Below are 6,955 nucleotides of genomic sequence, written 5' to 3'. Positions count from 1 at the left end.
TCTGTATTGATTGAGACTTAGTCTGAAAAAAAGAAAAAGTTAAACAAATGGGAAACTGCAAAAGCCATTATACCTGTTTTGAATCTAAAGAGAAGCAGAAAGGTACTGCATATTTATTTGGATGTTTTCAGAACACCTCTGCAACTGCATGCATTTGATGAGACTGAGAAAGCCTGATAGAAAACCTTGCTGGGATTTCTCCTGTGACTTTCACAATCTCTGAGTTGGGCCCTGAGGCATCTCAGGGTGGCATATCTCTTGTGGCCCAACTGGGGCTGCTGTCTTTTCCTCCACAGAATAATAGAATCTTAGAATGGGAAGAATCTTCGAATAGAATCTTGGAAGGGAATTTAAAGATCATCTAGTTCCAAACCCCCTGCCATGGGCAGGGACACCTTGCACTAGACCAGTTGCTCAAAGCCCCATCCATCCTGGCCTTGAACAGTTCCAGGGATGGGACATTCACAGCTTCTCTGAGCAGCCTGTACCAGGGCCTCACCACCCTCAGGGTAAAGAATTTCTGATCGAAGCACACAGCTTAGTGAAAACACACTTTTTTGGGAAGAGGGCATATATAGGACTGTTCTGCTGGGGAAGCTCTGCCGGTGTAGGTTGACAGGCCAGTGTTGTCTAGGATAGCTTTGGTCTCAGCATCAATTCTATCATCCTTCTCTAATTCTTGACACATCTGTGGAAAATATATGAAACCACTTTGCTGCAAACAGAACTCTTGGTAGCTGAAACTTGGCACCTACACAGTGAGCTAAGCAGGATCAGTAGCTATTTTTCAAAGCATGGGTATGGTATGCAAAGTTTTAGACATTCAGTTTGGAATGGTTCACATTGTTTTGCAATCCCTCATGTAAATTATTCCCTTAGAGACAGGTACAGGACCATCTCAAACAGAAAAGAGTGAATTTGAGGACAGCATAGGAAGCCTAGCCAAGTGGAGTTGTGTAGGAATATTTTGTGGCCGTTGTCACTCTGGCTGAGCATTCTCTAACCAGGATCTCCTGCAAATATTTTCAAGAGTGTTCTAGTTGTGCATTTATCAACATCACCTGAAACAGTGATTTGGCATGACGACCAGCTTTGGTAAAAGCAACAAAGCAGCTTCAAGGTAATTTGTATATACATGTGACACAACTTTGGACAACAAGCAACTCCTGTCTTGGGGTTATCCGATACTTCCAAATTGTTTGCTGTCACTGTAGATCTCTTTGAAGGGAGGGAGAATTTTGGCAAAATGCACTAGTAGAAGGAGAGTGAGTTGTGGGGGTCAGAGCACTAGTTTATGTGCTGTGATGTCATTGCGCTGAGATATGACAAAGTACAAGGTACTAACAGTGATTTTCAGAGACATGAGAGTGGGACTGATTGTGCTTAGTTATACAAATATCATCTTCGTCACCACATAATTACAGAATCATTAGGGTTGGAAGGGACTGCTGGAGATTATCTAGTTCCAACCCCCCTGTCAAGGCAGGGTTCCCTAAAGCAGATTACACAGGAGTGCATCCAGGTGGGTTGTGAATGTCTCCAGAGAGGGAGACTCCACGACCTCCCTCAGCAGCCTGTTCAGTGCTCTGCCAGCCTCAAGGTAAAGAAGTTCCCTTGGCCCTCCTGGCCACAAGAGCACTGCCAGCCCATGGTCAGCTTGTCATCCACCAAGACTCCCAGGTCCTTCTCCACAAAGCTGCTCCCTAGTAGGTCAACTCCCAACCTGTATTTGTACTTGGGGTTATTCCTCCCAAGGTGCAGTACCCTACACTTGACTTTTCTCAGAGACAGAGACATTTCTCAGGACCCTGAGATTTGGACCCATCCCAATGCTTTTTGTTCTGAGTGTTCTTGAAGAGCTTTCTGCTTCGTCTGCCAACCACGTGGGTCATCTGTTCACCTTGGCTGGGCTGGAGAGGGACTGAGGCATTAAGGCAGGATAGGTGCTCAGTTTTTAGAGATTGCACCAACTTACACATGTGTTTTCAGCAGTTTGTGTCTGTCTGTGAGGAGCTAATTTAATTGAATTGAAAGCACCTTGTTTTGGGGGAAAATGATGTGATAGTTTTCTTTTCTGTTACCTGATGCTTAGTATGTTACCAGAGTGAAGAAAACTGTGACTAAATATGACATCTCCTTTAGTCCCATTCCTCATTTAAATTTTTTTGTAGACCAGTCAACCAGCATAGATGTTTCCGACAACTGAGAAGTTACTAGTTAAGGTATTAAATATCCATTGAAATATGTGTTTCTCCCTTGGAGTCATTTTCTGGTCTGAAATGTGAGGAATTCTACACCTGGTAGGATTTAGAAAAATATATGTAACACACCTGTAAAGATGCTTAATATCTGTGTAATTACCTGATCAAATCATTTAATCTTGTTAAATTCTTGGCGTCTTTGCAATGAAGCAATATTAGATATACTAAGTGCCTTAGAAATACTAAGGAAAAGATGGCATAAATTATTTGAATGGAATATTATATCACGAGTGGATCCAAGCAAATAAGCCACAAAGTAAAACACACTGAAATAACACAGAGGGGAAATTCCATTACTTACGACTTCTTTTGAATTCATCTTTTCCCTTTAATTTCTTTAAATACTTTGTTTTACTCTGGAAATTGAACATGAATTCAAGTGTAATGTCAGATTCCTTGTTTGTGATTTGTCATTCATCACATCAAGATTGTTTCGTCCAGAAACACTCGTGATGTGACTTTGAACTTCTTTTTCCCAAGATACTTTTCTATTAATACTTGAGTACTACACTTTTGGCAATACACAGACAGAAAGGAGTGAACACAACCAAAATAAGGTAATTTAAAGACATGTGATAGAATTATGAAGAATGTATAAGCTCATTCCCATGAGATATGGCTTCATTTTGAAATTTAAAAAAAAAACATGAGGAGAGGAAAGTTTTGGGTAATTAATACATTTTGAGCTTCATAACATTAAAAGTTTTGGGCTATTTTGGATTTGAAAAAAAATTAAAATGAAAAATCAGAAAGGATTGAATCAGAAAATACAAACCCAGTAACATTTAGCACTTTTAGAACAATTTCCTCTTTTAATTCCTGACAAATGTTTTAAGAAAGCTCAAATAACTCCATGAAATCTTCTTTTTTTTGACAGACCATTTTTCCCATGGAAACTGTGTCCACCCATATTTCCTTAAAAACCCTAACCTGAAAAAGGATTCACAGAGAGGTGCATATTTTCATTTTGTTATTTGATTTCAGGTAGCAGATAAATCAGGCTATTTACTGTCTTGCCTTAGTCTATTGGTCTGAACGCAGTCAGGCCACACATTTCATTGTTGTAGTCAATAACTAAGCAAAATTTTCCATGAAAAGAAAATAAACCTTATGCTACATTTTTTCTCCAGGCAACACAAAGCAGTTACCCTAGTGCTGACTTAGTGCTGTAGTGAACTCTAGTCTGGAGGAATGTGAGCATTTTCATTCCATACTTTTTCTCTCCAATGAAGTTATTGAAAAAAAGGTGTCAAATAGTGACTGTGAGCAACTCTTCAAAACTTGAACAAACATCACCAGGGTTTATTTCCTGCACTCCAGAGACAGTATGCCTCTTAGCCATCAGAAAATAATGGCACTAGCTCATTTCTAGGCAGAAACAGGCTTCAAGGATGGACTTCAATGTAAATTCAGTGCCTTTAGCTATCAGTCCTTGAGCCACATAGCCACTGATATCTGGATCCGTTTTGCAACTTCACTTGATATTGCAGAGTAGGACTCGGACCTCTTGTCTTTCTGAAGTCCAGACATGGAAATCACAGTTGTGCTCAAAAATAAATGTGTTTAAAACAGAAATATCAAAATAAGATCCTTTATGTGTATGAAACAATTCTATCCAGATTTCCAAGGTATTCTGGTTATTCTTTTCCATACTTACATTGTTAGTCAGTATTTTACTTCCCTCTTTCCACTAGCCCAGCTTCTGGTGGGGACCCAGAGGAGGTGAAAATACAGGATTCCCAGGAGAATACCTGTCAAGCTGGCAACGGAATGCCTTGAAGATGAAGGCATAGCACAGTATAAAGGCTGGAAGCTGATGCTAGGTAAATTCAAAGAATAGGTTGAAAAGCTTTAGCAAAGTTGAGCGGAAAGACATCAGTTCCACACAGGACAAACACACACCCCCTTCTGGGGCAACGTTTGTTGGGAGGCAGAGCAGGGAACAACTTAGCTCTCATCCCTATCCAAACAACCAATTGCTCTGTAAGCTTAGGAAATAGTTTCTCCTCTCACTTCACAGCATTTATCCCACTCATCCATAGAGACTCTTTGCCTCCCAGCTGACAGCTCCTGGGTATGGCTTACAGCATCTTTTGAGGATTAACTGTAACACAGTGTGCTGTCACTGCAGCAGTGCCCTGCACAGAACTGTACAGGAAGGATTGTGGTTACCACTGCAAAGGCAGGTAGTTACCAAAACTACATGGCCTGGATACAAATGCAGGAATTTAGTTGGAGGTTTTGTATCCTTCCCTGAGAGCTGTTCTCTGATTCCTCTGAGGCTAAAACAGTGAACTGCTAGGTCAAACTACAATAAATAAAGTGTAAGGATTTTAAGTTACTGGAGTCTGGGTTTACATGGGGATAAACATCTTATTAGGTAGTTTCATACAGCTGTGGAAAAGTAGATTAACTTACAGCCATGTAACCCAAAATGATCATCACACATAAGATTTTTTTACAGCCAAAGGCAACAACTTTTGTACATGTTCTTCATATCTCTTATCCTGCTGAATTTTAAAAGGTATAGGTGTTTTTTATTATTTCCAGTGTTTACTTACTGGTTACTCCTCTTGAGATTAAAATTTTTAGGAAGACATATTGTACATTTCTATTAGAATTCACATGTGTGATTCCTCAGGCTCAGCTGGATTGAACAAAATTCCATAGGAGATGAAAATATTAAATGCACTGACCCAGACAGGAGGCACCCACTATGCATGTTGGTGAAACATATGGATATTCAAAAGATACTTTTAGTATTATAATTGCAGTTCATATGAAAAAGTGCCTAGGTGTCTTGAGGAAGAAAGATGGGGAATACATCTCTATGGGTATTGCAAGAGTCTACCCAATTTTGATGAGGTTACTTTTATATTCCAAGTGAACTGGAAAACTTGGGTAATACTGAGAACACATCTGTTCAGGTACTTGTAGAACCATTAGGAAAAGTTAAAAACTATATAAACTGTGCCAAGGAGTAGCTCAGCATGTACAAATGACAATTTGCCCAGTGGGGGTATTGGCAGAGGAGTTGGCTGTGGGACTTCTCAGTCTTGCTTGTATTTCATTCAAGCCACTTTCAGATCAGTGTAAGATAGCTCACAATGGAGGGATTTTTTCTCTTGGAGTCTAACTGGCAATTATATGCCTTTCAGAGCTCATGGAGATGTTTTGCCTTCCCCTGAAACAAGAGAGATCAACTGCAGCCAGCAATGGAAAGGCAGAAGGGGTACACCTGTTTTAAGACAGTATTGAAGTTTCTCAACATGAACCCTGATTTCTTGTTCATTGGATTAATACTGACCCACAAACGGGTTAGGATGGGATTCCCTCTCCTCATCTTGGGAAAGGTTCTCTACGGGGTGAGGAGTTGTCTAAAAATTTCCATGCTGTAGCTCTTTTGGCATATCTCATCTCTAGGGTTTCTAGATATTGAGAATCTCAGCCTATCCTGTTCTTTTCTTGTAGCTTTGACTGTTAAGTTACCTGAAGACTGAAATTTCCAAGTTTAGTCAGTCTTTGATCCTAAAGAATAGAAAAATATTTGTGACATCCTGCAGCTTATGTACTAGTAGAAGTCAAACTTGTTGATCTAACAATTCCTTTTGTACCAAAATTCCAGTAAGATCTATTTGAGAAGTTTCAGTTCCCCTCCTGTGTGAGGTTAGAGTCCCTGAATAAATATATTCCAAATTATACTGCTCCAGCAGAGAGTTAACGTAGAAATGGGTTGTCCCATCAGCATGGAGAAGGAGCTCTACTTGCAGGTGTACCCTGGCAAATAGAAGCAGGCTGAGTCAGCATCTGCTACTTTCTGGAGGACTGGGGAGGCAATAAAGACATCTCACTCACCTCTGGATTTACCCTGGCTCTACTCTGGACTTTACCTTTGCTCTCCTCTTCTGCTGCTCCGCTGCCTTCCAGGTTGTAAATTGCACTACCTTTCTCTCTTGCCATGGATTAGCCTCCTATGACCTGGTTAGAAGGATGAGTTTCTTACCAATTGCTTGGTCTTGTGTCCATGCAAGGATCTCAAAACCTTTTAGTGCACATGCAGAACAAAAAGACTTACAGACTCTCTCCCAAGAATTTGTTGTCTAAACGAAGGGTTGTCTGATCTGTAATCATAAATGCTGTTTATGTTTATAAATGTTGCCCACCTGTCCTCTCTTGACATCACCCTATATTTATAGCTGTATTTCTCTGTTTGGTTTTACAACTTCATGAGGGGTGTCCTCCTAGATAAGTCCTGTTTTACTCAGAAACAGCTCAAACTGTTGGCAGAGTGTTCAGTGGTCTTAGAGATGTTCTCTTATGAATATGCAGCACTCAGCAACATGTTCAAACTCATCACTATTACTTCCATGAAAGTGTCACCAGGGGACAATGAGGAGGGTTTAAAATACAAGTTTGATACTTGGCGTGGGAGTTGAATTTTGAGCTCAGCCCTGGCCACTAGTGATTAAAAAGATCTAGCTGAAGGAACAATGATAAAACGGTTTTCATTGTGACACTGGCAGGCCATTTGTAAAACAAGGATAATGATAATTCAACCTTTGTAATGCACACAGGGATCTTTGCATGAAATGCAATTTGTATGTGCAAAGTATTTTTACTACTAATAGAAGATACAGTTCTGTCAAACATTGGAGCAGACCATCCTTGTTTTCCTTCTGTGTTGATGGGGAGTG

The sequence above is a fragment of the Neopelma chrysocephalum genome, unplaced genomic scaffold, assembly GCF_003984885.1.
Source record: "Neopelma chrysocephalum unplaced genomic scaffold, ASM398488v2 Primary Assembly neopelma1_86, whole genome shotgun sequence".
Classification (NCBI taxonomy): Eukaryota; Metazoa; Chordata; class Aves; order Passeriformes; family Pipridae; genus Neopelma; species Neopelma chrysocephalum.
The sequence above is the reverse complement of the archived record's forward strand: the minus strand, read 5'-3'. Positions refer to the sequence as shown.